This window comes from Alligator mississippiensis, chromosome 9 (genome assembly GCF_030867095.1).
Source record: "Alligator mississippiensis isolate rAllMis1 chromosome 9, rAllMis1, whole genome shotgun sequence".
NCBI lineage: Eukaryota > Metazoa > Chordata > Crocodylia > Alligatoridae > Alligator > Alligator mississippiensis.
Genome location: NC_081832.1, coordinates 56,172,909 through 56,195,042, shown reverse-complemented (window position 1 = coordinate 56,195,042; position 22,134 = coordinate 56,172,909). Strand labels below are relative to the sequence as shown.

Below are 22,134 nucleotides of genomic sequence, written 5' to 3'. Positions count from 1 at the left end.
CATCTACAAATGTGCTTTACTGCACATTAGACTAATCTAATGTTCAATAAAGCATCATGGTCTATACATGTGTGGCAATTACTGCACAGTAGATTAATGTAATATGCTGTTTGCTAGTACAGACACATACTAGTACCAGCCAATGGAGCTTTACATGAGATCACCTGAACACTTGTGTAGATGCTGACCCAGGAGCAAATGCTCCTGGGTCAGCCCAGGCAGTGGGGGGCCACAACTGGCTCTTGGCTTAGGGGCAGAGGAGAAGCTGGAGCCAGGGACAGCTTCTGCTCAACATCCTGGAGCCCAGGCCTGACCCCTTCCCCCACCCCATGCTCCCTGCCAGGTCAGAGCTTGAATCTAGGCAGCTGCAGCCAGAGCCTGAAGCTCTCCCTGGCTGCTGCAGGCAGGCAGAGCAAGGCAGGAGCACCCCTGGACTAGGCTGCTCCTGTCAGGCTCCATTTGCTCCCACTTACATACATCCAGGTATATTTTAATGTGTCTGAATTTTCTGTGCAGAAAATTTGGGTGTATTAATTGCATGTGTAGATGCACCCTAATTTAGGCATATGTGTCAAGGTTCTATTGATGTACTTAAAGTTTAGGGCTATGTGGCAGACAGATTTCTGGCAGGACTCCTACTTTAATCAATCTTTGCCAGATTCTGCTTTCTGAAGATTATTTTACAAAATAAGACAGTAAGATTTTCAAGGCAGGGGTTTTCTTTTGAATTGTATTGTAACGGGGTGTAACACTGAGGCCATGACATCAGTTAGGCTAATGTCTACAAATAACAAATTAAGCAATGTAAGTAAAGTATTTATTTATTTATGGTATCTCCATTTGTCTCCCTATAATAAAAGAGAAAAATTTTAGAGGGGTATTTTTGTAGTCTTCTGGGTATATTAGCAGGAGAGAAAGATGGAGGGGGTGAGGGAAAGAGTTTAACTTTTTATGAAGTGACTTCGCTGCTCTGTTGATTATTGAAAAATAGCTCTTTGGCAAATCAATTACAGCTACAGTGACAAGGAGCAATAGTAAGAGTGGTGACAAGCTTCATTAGACAGTCTTTTCTTTTCTCTCTCAAAGGCTTTGGCTGGGTCACTGGACTAACTGTGAATTTGGGTCAAGGACCTGAATGGGATGGATAGCCTCGTTTATCATCAGCTGAGGTTGAGACAACACTCATCAGTCCATTTGACTCCAGCTGGGAAACGAACAGCTTATTTTGTTTTAGTGATGATTTGAGAGGCTCATCAATAAAATCACCAATAGTCTTTTCAGTGCAGTAATCCATCTGTGTCTCAGTGCTCCCTGTGATTCCTGGCAGCAAGGAGAAGGGGGAGCCAAGAAAGCAACTTCAGGTGTTTTTCCCTCTCTTTCATTTTGCTAATGTCAGTGGCTCACCTCAAAGACTCCAGGCTGCTCTACCAAAGTCACCTACATGGGACTATCTTGTTGTGCAAAATAGTTTTGTGTTGCTGGACTGGAACAGTTCAAAACAAAACTATATTATATAATGTGAAATAGAATTATCCCTCTTTTGTGACATGCTGTTTTCATTTGTACTGGGAAGTCCCTTTCTTCCTAAAATATTAGAACTAATTGTGACCTTACGTAGATCAGTTTTATGCTGGCATCATTCTTGTTGCTTCAGCACTGGTGTTCCTGATCTACATTAGCATAACACACAGTTTATTTAATACAACCTCACTCCCCAACCCCATTTTATTAGACCCAAGAATGTTAAGAGGAAAGAGATTTCCTCTGAAGGCCAATGCTCAGAATTGATTAATGGGGCCTTGGTACCATCACACAAGTGTGACAGGTGTTTTCCAGCATGACTTAGAACAGTGGTGCTCAACCTTTCTGGCTTCGCAGGCCAGATGAGTGGTGTGGGGCCTATCCATGGGCTGGATCCTGCCTGTGGATCTGGGGGCTCTCCCTGGGCCCAGAAATTTGGCAGGGGGGGGGGGGGGCAGGGAGAAGGGGCTTTGGCTGTGGCTTTGGGAGTAATTAACTCTTCTACTGCTTCTGTGATGCCAAATATTCAGACCTGTGGGGAGCCCCACAGGCTGGTTAATGTGGCTGTGTAGGTTGGATTCAGCCTCTGGGCTGGAAGGTGAGCCTTAGTACATTAGAGCCATACTTCACTATACACAAAACCTCAGCCAAGTAAGAAGATAGCTCTCTGAATACTCAGGGGAAAATTGGATAACAGGGTAAGAAGTATTTTTCACTTGGTCCTTCTTCAGAATTAAGCTGATCTTTGAATTTTATTCATGAGATTTTTTTTCATTGTGTTTTCTTTATGCAGTTAATGGTCTAAATGTGGATCTCGCTAGGACTAAGAGAAAAGCTATCATACATCATTTTTCGCATTGCATCTGTTTGTCTCTTAGCTTATTCCTGATCATATATTTCACCATTTGACTGTTTGCTACCCTCCAAAAAACATCAATAAAAATGTGCACATTAATAATGATAGTGCTTTGCCATCCTCAGATGGTAGATAATATGAAAATAAGAAGTACTTTTGCAAATGTTAGTGTGCTAAGCCCCAGAATACCCTGAGGTAAAGATATAGAGCATTATTAGTCCTTTTTCATCAATAGAAAAGATGAGACAAAGAAAGGTTAAATGTTCTGCCCTAAATTATTCAGGAAGATTAAATTAGAGATATGAAAGGAAACCAGATATTATTCCTAGTACTGAAATCATATGCCATAAACATGAGATCATACTTCTTCTACTGAGGCTGCTGTATACCTCCACTAGCCAAATATATTATTATCCTTTGTTCCTGGATAACCTTTCTGACACAATTCTGGATGACTGACAACTCAATCACTATTAATTTATTTTGGCAGCTCATCAGACTGTTTTGTCTGCCTATCACTAGAGCCTAGAAGGATCTTGCCAATACTAGTAGGCCAAAAATGTAGCTGACCTAAAGAGAAATTTCCTTCAAGCAGCCTGATGCCTATGCATGTTGTGTTCCATTGAGCAAAGAACAACAAAGACTGCTTGTTTGCATAAACATAGAGAGCAGTAATTAGGCTAATCGCAAACAGGTGATCAAATTTTTTCCCTTAGGGTGTGACACCAATCCAAAACATGTGACTGGTTTTGCTAAAGAACTTTTCAGTGCTTTTCCAGGAAGGAGATCTACTTAGACTGATAAGACTCTTGTTCCCTAAGTAGTTCTGATCACTTACAAATTTCAGCAAGTATCTGCTTGGAGCTGTGAGGCAAAACAGGTAGATTGTGTTACTCTTAAATATGGGGCGGGGGACGGGGACGGGACGGACCTCTTACTTGAATACTGCCATGGCTGCCAATGCACGTGCTCAGGATTGGGATTTTTATTAGAGTAGTTCCCAGACAGCTACTCTAATTAAAATGGCTTATTGTTGTGTGTATTAAGCCCCTTTGCATTTCAAAATGGCTGCGGGACACTTTATCTAAAGCACCTCTGACAAGGTTTAGATAAAGCACTCCCTTGGCCATTTTGAAATGCATGGGGGCTTAAAACACGTGACAGTGAGGCAATTCTGGAGCATTCTAAATAGATTGTGGAGAAACCCAATTAATTGAGTCTGCTCTGACATATTCTAATAAGTACATAAATGAGCATGTCTATAGGCATCTGTTAATCCAGGCTTCTTGTTTAATGGGATTTCTTGGATGAACATTGGTAGTAAACACAAGTAAGGGAAATCCAGTCTACCTTATGGTTATTGGATGGTTTAGCCTCTATAGTATTTCTCTTAAAATCAAATGCCTTCATAGATTGTAAGGCTGGAAGGGACCTCAGAAGGTCATCAGGTCCAGCCCCTTCACTAGGCAGGAAAGACAGGTGGGGTCAGGTGACCCCAGCAAGATGACTATCCAGTCTCCTCTTGAAGATTTCCAGGGAAAGTGATTGTATTACCTCTGGAGGGAGCTTATTCCACAGTCTGGACACCCTAACTATGAAGAAGTTTTTCCTAATGTTGAGCCTGAAAGTCTTTCAGGAGTTTATGGCCATTACTCCTGGTTCTCCTCAAGGGTGCGCTGGTGAACAGTTGTTCACCGAACCCCTGATGTACTCCCCTGCAACCAAGTCCCCTCTCACCCTTCTCTTTTTCAGGCTGAAAAGCCCCAGGTCCCTCAGCCTTTCCTCGTATGGCTTGTTGTGCAAGCCTCTGATCATACAGGTGGCTTTTCTTTGGATTCTCTCAAGTTGTACCACATCCTTGTTAAAGTGTGGCGCCCAGAACTGGACACGGTACTCCAGTTGGAGTATCACTAGTGCCAAGTAGAGCAGAAGAATCACCTCCTTGGTCTTGTTGGAGATGCATCGATTGATGCGTGCCAAAGTATTATTTGCCCTGCTGGCAACAGAGTTCCCCTGCCAGCTCATATTCATGCTGTGGTCTATTATTATCCCCAAGTCTCTTTCATTCATAGAGATGGTTAGGTTGGTGTTGCCAAGCCTGTAGGTGTGCAGGGGATTGATCATCCCCAGGTGGAGCACTTTACGTTTCTCAATGTTGAACTTGGTCTGGTTCTGACTCGCCTATCTTGCTAGCCTATCTAGATCTGCCTGCATCTGTAGCCTATCTTCAAGCATGACCGCACTTCCCCATAACTTGGTGTCATCTGTGAACTTGGCCAGTGAGCTCTTTACCTCCTCATCCAAATCATTGATGAAGATGTTGAAAAGTACAGGATCAAGCACCAACCCCTTCAGGACACCACTGCCCACTTCTCACCAGCACGACACAGATCCATTCATTAGGACTCTCTGGGTTCTACCCCACAGCTAGCTTTGTACCCACCTAACTGTTTCACAGTTAAGTCTGGTATCTTCCAATTTTGTCATGAGAACATTGTAGGATACCAGATCAAAGACTTTTTGGAAGTCAAGGTATACAATATCCACCAGTTCTCCTTGATCTAGGTGGTGAGTCACCTGATCGTAAGAGGAAATGAGGTTAGTAACACGAGACCTGCCCGCGACGAAGCCATGCTGGCTGTCGCTCAGAATCCTATCTTCTGCAAGCCTATTGCACCTAGACTCCTTAATGAATTTTTTCAGGATTTTTCCTGGGATAGAAGTTAGGCTAATAGGCCTAACCCGGGTTACCCGGGTCTGCCCTCCTCCCCTTCTTGAAGATGGGCACAACATTGACCCTCTTCCAGTCCTCAAGGACCTCTCCAGAATGCCATGAGTTTTGGAACTGTTTTGCCAGGGGCTCCATGATAACATTGGCCAGCTTCTTCAGCACCCTCAGATGGTGTTCATTCGGTCCTTCTGACTTATGTATATCTAATATTTAATTACATCTCTTTAATTGATCACACACCAGTTCTATGGCAACAGTAGGGAGGCAGTCATTTCTGCCCTGCTTATTCTCTACCCTATCTGGCATGTTTTATATCCAGAAAGTTTTATAAATTTCATTTTGGGCAGGTAAAAAATCTGTGGTTGAAACTGGTTTTGATGGACAACTGGGTTTTTGACTAAAATATTCATAAATGTCTCCCGTGGAAAACTTCATTTTTTCATAAAACAACGAATAATAAAATGTTTTAATGTAAAAATCCTTCATTAGGGTGTAGTTTTCCCATTCTAATCCATGGATTGGGCTCCTAGGCATGGATTGGGTTTCACTGTGATGCAAACATTCATGGCTTACTAAGAGGGAAAAACATATTCTGACTATGGAAACTGATTTATGGCATGGATAAGTCAACAATAATGCTAAAAATCAGCAGGGGAGGGATTACTGTTCAGGAACATGCACCAGCTGATCTGGTGTAGTTGTTTTGTCTCCTTTCTCCTTTCCAGAATAAAATAGAGGAAAATTAGTGCTGTTCAGCTTCGCTAAGTATAGAATAATAGTACACAGACAAAACAGTTGCTCTGGATTCAACAGTCCTGTGATAAGTCCCTTTCCTTGATTTTAGAAGTTATATAAATCTCTCTTCTAACTTACTCTGGCAGATGAGAATAGGTACATGAGGCACGATGGTAGTATTTGAGAATCAAAATAATTTAGTTTTTGGAGAAAAATATTTTGATTTAGATTTTCTGAAGTAAAAAATTCCTGCATTTTTCCCATTTTCTGACTAGTTCTGCTTCTGCTTTACCCAGCAGCACTTGAGCTTATTGTATCTGGAAAAGATGAGAAATGAAAATCTTTTTCTTTCTTTTTTGTGTTGTTTACTTCATCCATTTGATAGCACTCTGCATAGGCAGTGTTTCTGTTTCCCCTGTATATCAGTCAGTTCCCCATGCTGTTTGTGTGAATCTCACACAGCAATATGGGAGTAAAGAATATTTAAAGAAATAGGAAAATGTAACTGTGAAAACCAGAGAACACTGTCAGGAAGACCCAAGGGCAAGTGTAGTACATGGAACTACTTTTACATCTTTCTTTCTTTTTTTTAACTTGACTAGATTACAAATTGACAATGTCCTTTTATAACAAATATAGTCTCCCTCTGAAAGGCACAGATGGCTTTGCTTCACACTGAGACTTTTTCTGGTATGTACAGTTGCTAGGAAAAAATGTACTTTCTTTGAATGAAACAATACTCTTGCAGGCAGGGTGGGGTAAGTTGGTTATAGCCATTGGGGAAATTTGTCTGTGCATGGCCTATGAATTCTAATTGAAGAAACTGCTGTATTTTGGGAGGCCTCAGTGCATCCACTATCAGCTGTCAGTGCTGTTACATGTGGACCAGACTAGAAATAATATTGGTTGTTAAATCTTAATGATTTGCCCATTCAGTTAGAAACACCTTGGGACAATGAGTTAGCTGGCAGTGGATTTCAGTTGAAGCTTGCCACAACTTCTCTGGAGTTTGGAAAGTTGAAAATCTGCATTTCAGAACAAAGAAAGGGTGGCTGCTAGTGTGGTTGGCCATAGCAGGATTCTTGGCAAAAACCAGGAGCAACACTGCTGAGAAAAGAGACTTCTGAAAGCAGAATTTTTTGAGCCTGGACGTCACTACCGACCTTCTATATTGTCAAAACTGTTACCAGACAATTTGCCAACCATTGGACGTAGCAAACTATTACAGGATCCTTAATATATATTTTTGTTGCTTTCACAAAAAGAAGCTCCCAAAAGTCAGTTGTTCTCTCAAAAGTGTTATATGAGAATCAAATACTATACTCTAGAAATTGACTTTGGGAGTCTTTTTCCCAAGCAGGTATTCAGACACACAGAGCAATGATGAGGAGGCACCTGCAAAAATATAAATGGTAAATCCATTCCCTTTCTTATTATTTTCCTCGTGCTCGTCTCCTGTTTTCTGTTGGAAAGCATGGCATTTGGATTTCTTTTTCTGGTCTGAAATGGCTCTTTATTGTATTGTGCTGTGCTGAATATAGACTCTGAGGTAAATTTACTTCCAAGACTGCCTCAGTACACCAACATAACCTCAAACTAGGGAACCATTGATGCAACCTTGATATTGTTCTGTGGTCAAGAATGAAAGAGGAGGAAAAAGGAATCAAATATTGAGGGATGAGGGTAGATATTTCCTTGGACTGTGTTTCAGGTTCAATAGTCAATGAATGGACCTTTTATGTGGCCTTATCAGCTTGCTGTTACCCAGTAATAGCCCTGGTGCAACTAGACCTACTTTTCAAAAACAGCCTTATATATTGAGCCATGATTCTGTGCAGTACTAGTAAGTACTACAGAGCATGCCAATTAGGTGAACACAGGTTGTATAAACTGCTGAAAATTGTTTGTAGAGAAACTATAAAGAATCAAGCTCCTTGTCATGGTATTTTATTGCGTAGTTCTTTTTTTTTTTTATCTGTAGTTAGTGATTATGGACAGATACATTCTCTGGAGACAAAGCAGAAGCTGAAATGCTGCTTTAGTGCTGCAATTCTTTAGTTGATAATACAATGAAGTACACAAGCTCCTTTAAGCAGGAAACTTGGACTGTCAAAAATATGACAAACAACCCTCAGCCTTACACTTGCATGGTTTTGTCTTTTTAAATGTTCTTTCCATGGTGCCTTTTTAAACCTCTTCATGTTCATTTGTTGCAGGTTCCTCTTGCCTGTTTGGTAACTCAGCTCAGTCATCCCCATTAGCACTGTCTGTCTTTCTCTAATCCTGCTCTAAAGCCCATGTCTCTTTATTGATTTGCTTATTTGTTTGCAGATTCCTATAGACCAGCAAGGTACAATACCCTCTTCCCCACCCACTCCTTGGTCTGTACTGAATAAACATAGGCACTAATTTTAATTATTTATGTTAATTTCTTCTGCATAGTCAATTTAACATCTAGCACTGTTCCATGTCTTTAAAACCCACCTTTTATTCAAAAAATACAAGATCTCAAACAGAACTTCTTAAGCAGTATAGTCTTAGGAAAAGGAGACAATGAGGGCTCTATACATCTGGCGTTTCAATCACTACTTATTGGGCTAACTCATATTGAGCTAACTTGCTTCAGTTTACAAAGCATAAGAATTCAAATGCAAAGGTAACAGAATGGTTAACTGTAATACTAATTTATCCAGGTTTATCTGGCTCATGGCATCAGAAAGCTTGATTTCATAATAAAACTAAATTATAATACAAGTGTAAGATGTAGAAAAAACAGTATGCTGAGTTCCACCTTTCCTTGGTAAGTCCAGATGGATAGTATTTATTATAACAAAAGTGACTTTGTTTCTAGCATGATGGTTACAGTTTCTTACCTACACAAATATGATTCTTGGAGGCAAAGAACAGACATTGCTCTTGTCATGGGAGACCATGTTTTGAGAATCCACTTGCACATCATTTGTAGGAGCCATGGGCTGCTGTACCTTGACTAGCAAAATCTTGCACTGTTTGGCAGGGTCTCCCCCTTGGCCTCACAGACATTGCACAGAACAAATGCAAGGACCACAAACCAGGGCTCATTGTAGTTGCTGGCTGCCATGCATGTCCTCAGGCACCTCCAGCAAGCCTTGAGGTACCTGAAAGCACACTCCACACCCATTCTTCCGGTTGCTAAGCTGGTAGTTAAATAAATCCTTGTGAGCATCCAGGCACCCAGTGAAAGGCTTCATATACCAGAGATGCAGTGAGTAGGCAGGGTCCCCGATTAGCAGTGGGAGTGAAGTAACTTCTTCATCCTGTATTTCAGGCACACCAGGGGCAAACTCTCCATTCCACCACCTTAGGGAAGAGGGATCTATTAAATATTCTGGCATTGTACACTCTGCCTGATCAGTTAACATTTACATGCATGAAGTGGCCATGGTAGTTAACAACTGCCAGAAGCATGATCAAGAATGTTCCTTCCAGTTGATGAATTCATGACCATGGTGCACAGGGGAAAGGATGGTGATATATGTGCTGTCAGCAGTACCCATGCATTTGGGGAACCCCAGGTTGGCAGACCTGTCCATGACTTCTGGTGGGAATACAAGGCATATGATGTGCAGGGCTATCATCTGTTGGGTCATATTATATATCTCTCCAGTCATTGATTTGCCCATCTGTAACAGAAAGCCTGGGGCTCCATGTTACTGTAATGAGAGAAACTTCAGCTGACAGAGCTCAGACAGCTGACCACAGACCAGCTACCAGAGGGAAGGCAGCAAAGAATGGCAGGGAGATGCACAGTGAGAGAAAAAGGATACACCTTCAGGATAGTCAGGAGAACTCTGCCGAGGGTGAGTTGGCTGCAGGGGAATGAATAGGCAGTTTGGGGCAACAGGCTATGACTGCCTGTTGTAGAACTAGCTGCCAGACAATGAGACAGAGACTACTTCAGGCAGCAAAGGGCTGCTAGAGCAACAGTCAAAGGCTGCCTGGCAACCAGTCTTCAGGCCCTAATGAGAAAGCTATGGGACTGGAGCACCACCTGCTGGAAGGGGTGGGGCTTAGGCCGATTATAAACCTAGATCCTGAGCCAGATCAGGCAGTCTAGCCCAGCAAACTGCAGAGTGAAGAACTCCTGGTCTGGAAAGCTTCCGGAGGATACCTGGCTCACTTCTGAGCTGTGCTGGGGACTACCAGTGAGTTGTCGATGGTTTACAGGGGTATACAACCCTGGGTAAGAGGAAGCCTTATTGCCAGGCAGCAGACTACTGTTGATGTTTGCACCTATAGTGGATTAAGTTTGTTATAGCCAATGTGCTTATTCCTTGGTTACATTTTAATTTGGTGGTTTGGGTTTGGGACTATCATGGCATGTAGGTATCCTGAGCCCACTGGGGGTTAGGGGCCCAGGACACAGATTGGGTTTTGGCCCAAAAGAAGGCAACAGGCAAGAGAGAGAGGGTAGCTTAGCTCAGGTGGAAGCCAAGCAGGTCTGGGGGGCCCATGCAGAGTCAAAGTAGGCTCATTGCCCATGGCATTGCTCAGAAGCCAGGTCCTACACAGTGGGCCTGGGCTAGAAGGCCCAGCAAAAGAAAAGAAGTACAGGCCAAGAAGACCAAGGCTCCAACAAGGGAGGTACTACAGCAACACCTGAGTGGCATGAGCATGGCTGTAGGGGAGGTCAGAGGCTGTGAATAGCCCTTAAGGCTACAGGCACTCTGGGGAAAGATGAGCTGACAGGACCCACTTAGCTGGAAGGCAGGGTCAAAACTGGAGTCCTGGAGGGACTTACTGACTGTCAGTGAAATGGCAGCTTACTCTAAGACTCATTAAATAGCCACCCTTCCAATCAGCTAAATACACCAAGGCATGGCAAGTGAGTGAGAAGGGGAGGGTACACTGGACCTGGGAAAGGGTTGTGTGGTCACCAGGGGGCATCATGGCCACCCCTGGAGCCTAAACTTGCAACACCATGCCAAAATGGTTTGCCATGGACCAAAGACTGTCTGAGGATTGCGAGCTCCCATATAGTGATGGCAACATATTTCTCCACAGAAAAAGGCTCCTACATCTCCATTGTCTGCTGCTGTATGTGTGGGTCAAGCTCAGCACAGATCTCCATGAAGATGCCTCTGAATGTGTGGAAGTTCACACACCACTGCTCATCATTTCAGGTAGACATGATTTTCACTCCCACAAATCATTGCTAGTCTGCCTGGCTGAGAAAAGCTGCTCCATGTTTTGGAGGGGCTCCCACATCTGCCCAGCTATAATGTGCCAACCTGCAGGCAAGACATCTTCAGGGCAGCAGCTGCTGCTGCTGCGGATTAGGAGCCAGACATAACTATGTACTGCACCTTTTTTGGCAGCGAGCGCACACATGAGCATCCCCCTTCAAAGAATCACACCCAAATCCCTCCAACAAAAATTTTGCCACCCACAATTTGAGCAACCAGTGGGTGGTTTGTTTGGCAGTGTCAGTCACAAGAGCATAAGGGCACTTGAATAGCATGCAAAGCACTCTACGATCTGCGCTCTGTAGCTACTTGCTAGTGGAAGCGCATCTGTACATTCAGCCACCCCTTTAAACCCTCTTGAAAGGATGATGTGTGGACATGCGCATCCCTTGCCTTCTTCATTCTGGGACAAGTCACAGCACAACCAGTCCTGTGACAAATGTGCTCTCTGTCTATAGCCAGAATCTGAAAGATATTTTCCCTATCAACTTGAGGTATTTTACAACAAAATTGTTCAGTCAGCTCCTTGTCTAGGGAGAGATTTCAGTGGGTGCATACAAATATTACATGGAGATCACCCTAAAAATGGTATGCCCAGTCTGAAGTTAGTCTTGTCAGATGAGAATTATCTTTAGATCAGCATGCATAAACCTGACTCAAAATAGGTTAACTCAGCCTAATGAATGCCGGCATGCTTCTCCAGCACAGTCCTGGGACTGGGAACGCCCAGCTACTTTCCATAGCTCTAGAGTTGTGCTGTTTTTTACCACCCAACAACCCTGATCAGGGTGTTTTCCACCTCCACAACCAGCACACCTCTGGACCAGAGAGTACCCCCCGGATGCAACAGTCCCCTCCCCTGATCCCTCCTTCCCTTCCAATGATTTACTTGCTTCCGTATGCCTGCACACCCCATCCTCACAAGTGGTGACCACTTGCACTCAGTGATTGCAACTCGGGTTTAGGCTCCTCAAACTAAGTTGCCTGAACCTCAGCTAGATCCTGTGAACACTTTTTTATACCTAGTGTCTGCTTCCATACTGTGGTAGGGTTGGAGTGTTGCTGTAGCAGTGATGTTCCAGGAAATGTACAGGAGGCAACAGTTTTCTATGATATCTTTTATTGGACCAACTGTATACTTGGGGTCTAAAGAAGAGCACTTGATGCCCACAAGCTTGTCCAGTATGTCTCCTAACCATACAGTTGGTCTAATAAAAAATATCACAGAAAATCTTTGTCTCTCATACAGTGTCTACTTCCAAAGTCTCAGTATCTGGCAGTTGATCCTTTGAGTTGGTGCAGTGGTAAAGAACCATCTTGGTTTCTTTCTTCTTGGTTTCTCCTATAGACTAAAGATAATTAATTCCTTTTTTTGATATTTTAAATGTTTGCATTTTGTTGCTTATTTTGGTTCCTAGATGCTTTTTTCTGAGCACCAGAGACATCATAGCACAAAAAAAAATCTATTTATCTATTATCTTATCAGCTCAGTCAATGCAGGGCTTTTCTTTACAGAGCTTTCTCCGGCCTAATTTAAAAGTTATGAGGGAGGGGCTTGTTTCCACTTGTTTTCTTGGGTGATTGTATGGGATAAATAAACATTAACTCATTAAGTACTGCTGTAGAGTAAAATAAATATTTTTTTCTTTGGATACATGGGTTTTTATCAGGTGAAAACAAGTTCTTAATCATCAGACATACCTATTTGATTGGATGGCAAATAATTCGAACTCCGGGCTGTAAAGCTTTTATAGACAGGGCCTGTATCTAGATCTAAACCTTTCTATGTTTATGAGATAGGGTTGTATTTTCTTTTTGCTTCTTTTTTTTTACTTATGCTCATTTCTAGTCTTAACAGGACAGGTTTAATAAATTGTGTTGTCCAGTCTCTACACAATTTGTCCAGTTAATATCCTGAACTACAAATATGTTAGGCTACCACAATATTTTTGAAGCGGTATTAGTTTGAATGCCTACAATAGAAAACCATATAACTTTTTCCTGCAGATGCCATTTTCTCTTCTTATGCATCCTTTAAATAATACCACAAGAATGTTGTCGCCTTGACTTCATGTTTCTTTTTTGGGGTCTTTTTATCAAAACTATGCCTGGTAAAGACTTTACTTTTCCAAATCATTATGTTCTAAGTTGCCCAAGTTTGATTGTACACATTTGATACAGTATCTTTTATTCTCATTACGGAGTAAAATGGGAGTAAAAGGACCCTAATGGATTTTAACTAGTCCAGCTTTATAGATGTGAGTCTCATCTTCACTCTTCGTGTTGTTAATTTTGGAAAATATTGCTTTATTGAATTATTCACTCATAAGCATTAGGACAGATGGAAGTTTGAAGGTACTGAAATTTTCACTCATAATTTTGCATCTTAGTATTGTACATGCAAATGTTAGAATTGGAAGCACAAACAAATCTAGGCGTGAGCTGCTGAGTTTGAAAATACAGCCAATTTTTATAGGTGTTAAGATCTGAGCCTTCAGTTGAAGCTGACATTTAAGGGCAGCTGACATTGTTGTAGGAAGCTACAGAAATAACATGGGGTACTAGAATATATAGATGAAGGAACTTTTAAGTAATTAGATTGTTCCTACACTGTTGTATCCAATCATAATTTGGTATTTTGTTCAGTGATGGAACTTTCTTTACTATCCTTGGGAGTGGGTTTTTTTTTGGGGGGGGGGCGGGAATTGTTGTTTTTTGGGGGAGGAGGGGGGTTTGCAATCTCATATACCTTCCTGTTTAGACATTTTCTTTCTGATGCTTAGTGTCATCTCTGAACCAACAATGGTTCACAGCTTACTGCTTGAAAAAAGAAAGTAATCAGATCCTTCTATGGCTCAATACATTGATTTCCTACATGCCATTTGGAAATGATGGGGACTATCCAATTATTGTGTATGTGTGCATACATGCATACTCATTTGCATAATGTAACATACAAGCAGATCATACCCAGTGACTTTGCAGACTATGGGCCTCATTCAAAAGGACTTTCAAAATCCTGATAAGCATGTTGAGAATGATTTGTATATGAAAATACTGGATTTCTGGAGGGTATTTTTTTTGTTGAGAAAATGCTATATTCCTTTGTCTTAATTCAAAGACAGCTTTATTCCAGCACTCAGCATTATGCTATGCCTAGAGCAAGAGAAGGAAAGAAACAAACATTATTATTAAGCATTTATAAATTAAAAACAAAGTGGAAAAATATTTTGGTTAAATCTGATCCTCTTAAGTCTTTCCAGATAATCTGTTCTGAAAAGTTTTCTGTCAAGGTGGAATAAATGTATTGCAACAGGGACTCTTTCTAACGCAGCATGGAGCTTGCCTAATCTGACTGGAGCACTGTCTCACATATCACTGTACCTAGTCAATACTCTATTATTGAACGTTAAGTGGTTTGCTACAGTACCCTGCGCACAGGGTATTAGAAGGCATGTTACCTAATTTCCTGAGCAATAATGGTATAAACAGTATGCATTTTTTATTATAAAAAACTAACAATTGCCTCTGCTGAGTTAATAGTTTTTTTATATACAGTTGCACCCAGGAGACTGAGTCATAAATCAGAACAAAATTAAATGTAAAGTGTACTAAATATTTGGAAAACTAAAATTCATTGCAGAACTAAGGTCTTCAGATCCACCTTCAATCACACTTTACTTAGGACTATAATTATATGGCTGTCATGGTTTCTTTACTGATTTCAAATCTCCAAAATAATTACGCTAATAAAAATATTAAAGCAATAAAATAACAATAAGGTTTTCATATTAGACTACTTAATGTTCTAGTGATGGCCATTCAGTCCCTTATTCATTCTTATGGTCCATATGAATAACATTTTTGCCCTTTTCCGAGGTTGGGTACCAAAGCTTTCACTTATGGGAGCAGTGTGCTACTTCATTTCTTTATCCTTCCACTCCATAGAAGTTTTTAAGCATAATGGCATACCGGATGAAACGCTCAGGTGAATTTTGGAACTTAATTTATTACTTTATTAGAGATGAGATATTTAAGCTAATATGTAAGGACTTCTATACAACCAATAAGGAAAGAGGTATAATCATGAGATTTCTAAGAGGGGCCTTAAAATTGGTTATTTGGTGTCAAGATGAAGAAAATTGTAGGTAATGTTTTAAAACCTTCTTACCTAATTCCTCTAGCTATGTTACCTTTAATTCACTTGAAACCATAGCATCCTTGGAGGGAGATGTAGGTCCCCAACAAATGTTATAAACTTCATCGGAATTTTAGATAAGCCAGGACTCAATTATGGCTTTGTAACAAAATCTGAAATATGGCAGGTTTTAAGTTTTACACTGTTCTTAAGAGGCACATTCCTGTGATGATAAATGGTGGTATTAGTTAGGGGAAAATAACAAGATTAAACTTTGTTAATTGAGAAATAAAGAAAAAGTATTTTACTTTTGACACTTTTCTTAAGGGTACTGAAAATAAGATTGGCTTTCTTCCAGTGGTGGATGCTTTAAAACTTTCCATTTGCATACGTTTTTAGAGCCTAACTTTCAACATTTGCCTCCAAAATAGTGCAGACCATTTTCACAAACTCTTCATTTATGTGTGCACAAATAGAATTTTTCTCCTTGCAAATAGGGTAGCTAGACACTAAGGGTTTCGGGCAGTTAAGCCATTGTAGCAGACTGTTATGTTCCTGCTTAGGGAACAGATTGGAACATCCAGTTCCCATTACATGTGAAATTACCAGCCAGTGTTTGTGTCTGGAAATGAAGATTTTCTGCTTGCAATTAACTATGCACAGAACTTGGAGGTAGAATCATAGAAATTTATTTAAAAATCTGGTTCTTAGGACTAAATTCTTTCTTTTGATCTAGGGTCCCCAGTGAGTTAACAGAAGGCATGCGTGTTCTTCTTGGAGCAATAGTTTGACTTGAGAGCAGTTATGGTCCACAAGGCAAGTGGTAGTAAGCTACTGAGCTTTGGAAATGTCTGTTCATATTTTACAAGTGGGATATACAATTGATTCCAACCTTATGCTTTAATAGTAAAAGCAAATAGAAAGCAGGCATGCTTACACACGCACTGTCTCTCTCATAAATATAAATTCAGGTCTTTTAGACACCTCAAAGAGATTCTAGTAATGGCTGTAGAAATACCAGAGCAAATCATGCATATGATTGTTCTGTCCTATGAACAGAATATTATACTTCTCCTTGCTGTATTTCATTCACTTAAATTCAGACCATTTACCCAGTTTATCAAGTTCATTATGGATCTTGTTTCTATCTTTTGAAGTGTCTGCAAGTCCACCCAGCTTGGTGTCATCTGCAAATGTACTGATTGTACATTCACACTGTGCACACACACTGTCACAAAGATAGAATAGAGATTGTAAGTATGGGTTGGAAATCTACATTTATGTGGACCTACTTTTAAAGGAATATTAGGAAAGTCATAAGAAGCAAAGGTTCAGTGCAAAAATAAGAACCATTGCTAGTACAATAATAAACCAAGACTTAGACATCTGACAAGATAATGGGCTGTGTAGGGAATAGATCTTGGTAGAGTCCTAGAAATGTGTGACCAACAGATAGGCAAACAAAGTAGGGTCAGAAGGACTTTTTAAAATATTATGTATTTTGTTTTGATTATTTGTGACTAAAGTTAAGGCAATTCTATCTAGTTAACCCCTAGCACTCGTGTAACAAGGGTGGGGCAACTGGGGAAGCTGCCCCAGGTACTGATTTGGCAGGGGACTAGGTGAGCGGGGAAAAAAACAATTGCAGCAGTGGCAACTGGAAATTGCTGCTGCCCTGTGTGTGGCAGCTGTCCTGGGCACCTGGCCAAATTGTTACACCTCCTGCTCAGGCTGTGGGATTCAGGCCATTCTTTTTCTTGTCTGTTTGTTTGAATCAAGTCTTATTTTTCTATCACCATGTTTTGTTTTGTAGTAGACCACCTGAGTCTTAGACTGTTTAACAATTGAATACAAACTCTCTTTAAAAAAAGAGTAGAGGTAGTAGAGAGAGGCTGTTGGATTCTTGGTTGGAAGAGTGCAGACTAAGTAAGCGTCTCCTATCAGTAATCCTCACCTGATGCAAAGGAAGTATAGAAAGTGAAGTGAGACCAGTCTAGCTAAACAGTGCAGTGTGTCACTGGGTGGGGTGGGGTGTTGAAATCCAATAAAATACACAGTGCTGGCACTGATGACAATGAATGAAAGGTGACAGCCATATCAAATACATTTTTAAATCGAAGCAAACTAGGCGTGGAGTACAGGGCCATTTCTCTATATCAGTGTCTCTTTGATTTCTGCAAAGTGATTCATTCCGGTAAATAAGGATATATGTTCATATTTGCCCTTTAGAAAAATATGAAATCTAGGAGTGATTTAATTAATCAATATGTGAAATCAGCCTAAATGCTCCATACAAGGATACTAAGTGTGGTTTTTAGGCAATCTGGTTGTGAGCACACTCTTTGAAGGTAGATAGCCAGAAGGCTAGTTATGTGCCTGTAAACACACTGCTCACTTGAGTGTGCAATATGTTAGCTACATCTGGATTTAACATAATCATCCCTGACTAATGTGAGGAGAGGGGAGGGGGCTTAAGTGACAAATAAATAAATTACTTAATTACATATTATCAGAAAGGAACAGATGGTCAGGTCAGCACATTTTCTGACTGCTTATGCTTTCATCAATGGGTAGAGCCACGTAGACAAATCTTCTCTGCATGAAACTATATCAGCAATTCATCCATAGGCACATCAAAGCACCTACCACTGCATCTTTGACGTATGTCTTACCAATGTCCGAGACATGCTACTGAAAATTGAATAGTATAGATGCCAGGAGCAATTTGAGCTCGTGGATTTATCTGAGGAGAATTAGCCTTAAAAAGGTCAACACTGAATCAAAGTCAAGATACCACAACAGGGCAAATAAATGGATATTTATTTTGTTGGCACAGGTATTTCATTAAAATCATAAGTAGAAATTCATGTTGCAGTGCTAGGTGCTGGATTAGATCTTTGGCTAAGATTTCATCTCTGAATTTTCATTCATTCTGCTAAGTGCTCTGTAGGGCAGTAATCTTGGATGCAAGCACTTGCAACTGCAGTTACTTAAGACAGTAGCAGAATTGAACATAAATCCTAACTTTACATTGGGTTTGGTTGAAATAAAGGGATGAGGAGGGGGATAAGGTGATTGTTTGTAAACAGTTCCAGTAGAAGACATTTTTGGTGATTTTTTCCCCTTCAAACCTAATGGAAGTAGTATTAATTTTACCCCCTTTACTGAAATTTTAGCCCCATGTTTGGTCTAGCTTGTTCTTTCACTTCCCCTCTCCCTTCCAACAAATAGAGAGGATGTTCCACTGGAAATTAAGAAAAATAAAAAGAGGAAATACATTTCTTTTTAAGCTTTACTTTATCCCATGGTTTTTTTTCAATGGGGAAAACTGCTATTTACTTTCAGCTTTTGAATTTTATTTTTAAAAGTTCTGTATTTTTTCCTTTTTTTGTAGAAATAGGGATTAATGGGAAAGTATACCATTACATACACACTTTTTTTTTTGTATTCCCTCACCCTTTTTAGTAGGGAATAAGTAAAAATAAGTAAAATGCCCATTCCCCCTTCACCCTTTTAGTAATAAAATAGGCAAAAAAAGAAAAAAATGTGGATTTTCCTTAAAAGGCAGAAAATATCTATTTCAAAATTGTTTTTAAAATGATTGTTCCAACCTTTTGTTTTTTGAAAAATATCATTTTTATTAATCCTTTTTACTTGTTAATGTGAAGTTTTGAAAGAAAAACAGTACCCATAAAACTCCCCTACAATAATCCTGTATATCTCAGCCCTATCTACTAAGGCTAAAATGTTATTTGTGGCTGATAAACTGGTGTATACAACAGCATCTGGAACCTGTTCTCAAACTTGGCCTGCTGCTGAAGTTAATGGCACAAGGATTCCAGTGAGGTTTTATAATCTGATTGGATTAGCTATTAATTAAGGGGTCAGTTTTTAATCTAAATACCATAGAATGGAGTTGCCTGGCTAAGTAAGAAGACTAGAAAAGGCATCATAGCTAATACTTAATATTCGTGCTGGCACCAAACCTTCCTGATCTGACAATCCCTACTGCTTTTGTTTGTTTTTATCTGTATAACTTTAGACTATCGGTGAAGTGTGGTGTACTTTACATTGGTCAATGTAAGGTTTATTTATTAAATCGTATGGGGAATTTTTGGACAAGTCTGAGCAACAAATCACTCTCCCTATTCTTTTATTATTAATTATTAGCTTTTTTAAAAGAAACTGTTTGACTACCAGTTCTTCTGTTTCACCAGCAGCCTTCAGTCTTCCTGCCTGTCATACTGTTACAGCATCAATACAAAACAACAACTTTAAGTCATACGATGATTTCAAATGGAGAAAGAGCGACGGACTGTCCATTTTTTGATGGGAATGTATTGGAAGGAACTAGGCTGAACAGTTAATGTCCCAGTGAATCCACAAGGATTTAAAGTGACTGAATGTGTCAGTGAAACATGTCAAGCTGCCATCAAAATGATAGACCTCTGTGGGATTTGTATTACTCCTTTCCTGTCCTGGTAAGGAGGCCTCAGAGTTAGAAATACTAAGAATGGAGAAAACTAATAAAGCAAAGTATACAGACATCTAAAAATACAGTTAGAGCATTTGCAGCACTCTTTGGTCTCTTCTAGGACTCTTTGAAACACTTTTTTTTTTTTAAATTTAGTTTTGCCTGAAAATCTGCATCCAATTTGAATGAAATTGAATATGTTTCAGGGCTCAAGCAGCGTGTCTTCCATCTGAAGCAAAATGGAGATGAATTTCAATTAGATGTTCCCATTATAATCTGTCTCCACCTGTAGTTTTCATCAAAATTGCTAGGAAGTGTGATATAATGTATGATCAGGATTTGCCCACTGGCAGCAGTGTGCCCATTATCTTAGTAAAAAAGCACAAAATAATTAGTCTGATGCATATAGATAGCAGCTTCTCACAGAGAATGATTTTAATTGTGGTGTGTAATCTATATGGGGTTTGAAAGCGTGTATGTGTGTGTATAATAATCCCCCCCCCCCAACTGATGACACCAATTACTAATTCAGTAGACAAAGTAACAATGTTTCAAGAGATTTTATGTGAACAAAACAGAGGTCAATAATCAATGTAAAATGTCCATTTTATGGTCTTATTTTGCCTGGTCTTAATTTATGGAAATTCCTTTGCACATAAACCCCACAAGCCATATTCTAATACTTTAGTATTAACTCATTGACATTTTGCAAATCATGGCTGGACCACTAGGCCATCAGCAGTTTCCATCCTCCAGTGCTTTGAAGCCCTTTTATCTTGCCATAGCTGTGGCCATGCTGTGAGCTTGGAACATTCTGAAATGGAGACCACCTACTGCCTCATGGCACATTCCATTTACGCAGTGGTAGTGTGTGCGTGTGTGTGTGGGGGGGGGGATGTCTATTCAATGCTGATGATAATAAAATAAATTAAATTCACATTCTCTCTTTTCTCACTGAAATATACAAAGAGGCTGCAAAGACTTCCTCCATGCACACCGTGTGTACATTATAGAAAGTGAGAATCAACATGTTTTGTATTTTAGATATGCTAAAATTAATTGGCTTTCCAGGTCTCGTGTTTAAAAGGTGTGCAAGATGACAATTTGATAATATCTATTAAAACAGCTCTCATTAATTGATTTCATGGCAGTAGCAAGATGTTGAAAAACCATCATTAGTGCCAAGAATACTGCTTTTTTGCCTGGCTTTCTTCTGAAAGCCTGATTAGGATGTAGTTTAGTGTAGTTACTATGTCAAACTAGTTAGTTTAGGACCATTTAAGCATGCTGTGCTAGAACTGATTAAGTCATTGCATACATTTCATTCAAGGAATTTTGATTTGTGCAATTTTCTGTTTCATTTTTTATTATAGAACTCACCTTAAAGACAGCATGGAAGGCATGACCGAATTGCATGGCATAACTGGTCTTTCAAACAAGGTTCAGTATGTTCAGATCATCTAGCATGTTAAAAAACAAGGGAGTGTAGAGCTGTGCCTCAGCATTTAAAAAAAAGAGGAGTAAAATATGCTGGAGGTCTGTAAAGTATGTGGAGAAAGGAAATTTCATTAGGTTAATAAGAAACCACACAATTGGAAATCATTGACATGACTGTTTTTCTATGGCCTTGTATAACAGTTTTACTTGCAGAGAAAATTATAAACGGGTGCTGAAAAGCATTTTAGGTGGACATAGAGACTTGCAGATGCTGAAATTTTTTTTAGATGGGTGTGTAGAATCCGTATGTAGGATAGTTGGATACAACAAAATTTAGTACCCTAACATGCATTTAGCTCTTAAAGCAGTTTGCTCAAGTGCCAGCTACCTGAATAAGAGGGCAGAACCATCCCTCTGTGCTGCTGAACACATTGGCACATCTTTAGTTAATTCTCCTGTTGGGCTTACAAAGCAGGGATATGAAGCACAGATCTCAAGGGAACTGCACATCTCCATTCTTAGTATTTCAGGAAGGATAGTCTTTCGTTTGTGCTGGCCTGCTGTTGTTGGGGCTGCAGTTCTTCCTTCTGTGATAATAACTGCAGCTATCCCACAGATTGGCCATTTCAGTGAAAGTCAGCCTTATCTAGTGGAAGTGCATGCCGCAGGCTGGAGCTGACACTGTAGATTCTCATATCATAGCTTTGCCAGCTGCTGACACGTGCTGATAATAGGCCTCCTGTTAGACAGCTACCGTGATAGAAAAATACACTGAAACCTTAGGTGAGCATGGCTACCTCATGCTGAAATAAATAAAATTTACTGAGAAAGGGGGATGGAAGCAGGAGAATATATGCAACTGTACTTGCAAAATGGAGTTCCAGAAGTGATGGTTGAAGCCTCTGCCTCCATATGCAGGAAAGCAATGACAGGCAAAGAAGGGTCCTTTAAATTCCAGGAATATTAGGATCATGTCCTTTTCCTAGCCTTAAAGCAAATAACAGTGCTGTATCTTCA

The 22,134-nt window shown here is 40.2% G+C and overlaps 1 long non-coding RNA gene across 1 annotated transcript; it reads right to left on the bottom strand.

Annotated features, from left to right (window-relative positions):
* Nucleotides 1–8,511: 8,511 nt before the first annotated feature.
* LOC109280884 (uncharacterized) lies at nt 8,512–21,407 on the bottom strand. Its single transcript, XR_002087342.2, has 3 exons — nt 21,061–21,407; nt 14,039–14,224; nt 8,512–9,182 (listed from the first exon to the last, which is right to left on the bottom strand). It is a non-coding gene; the product is annotated as an uncharacterized LOC109280884 (long non-coding RNA).
* Between the last annotated feature and the right edge of the window lie 727 nt (nt 21,408–22,134).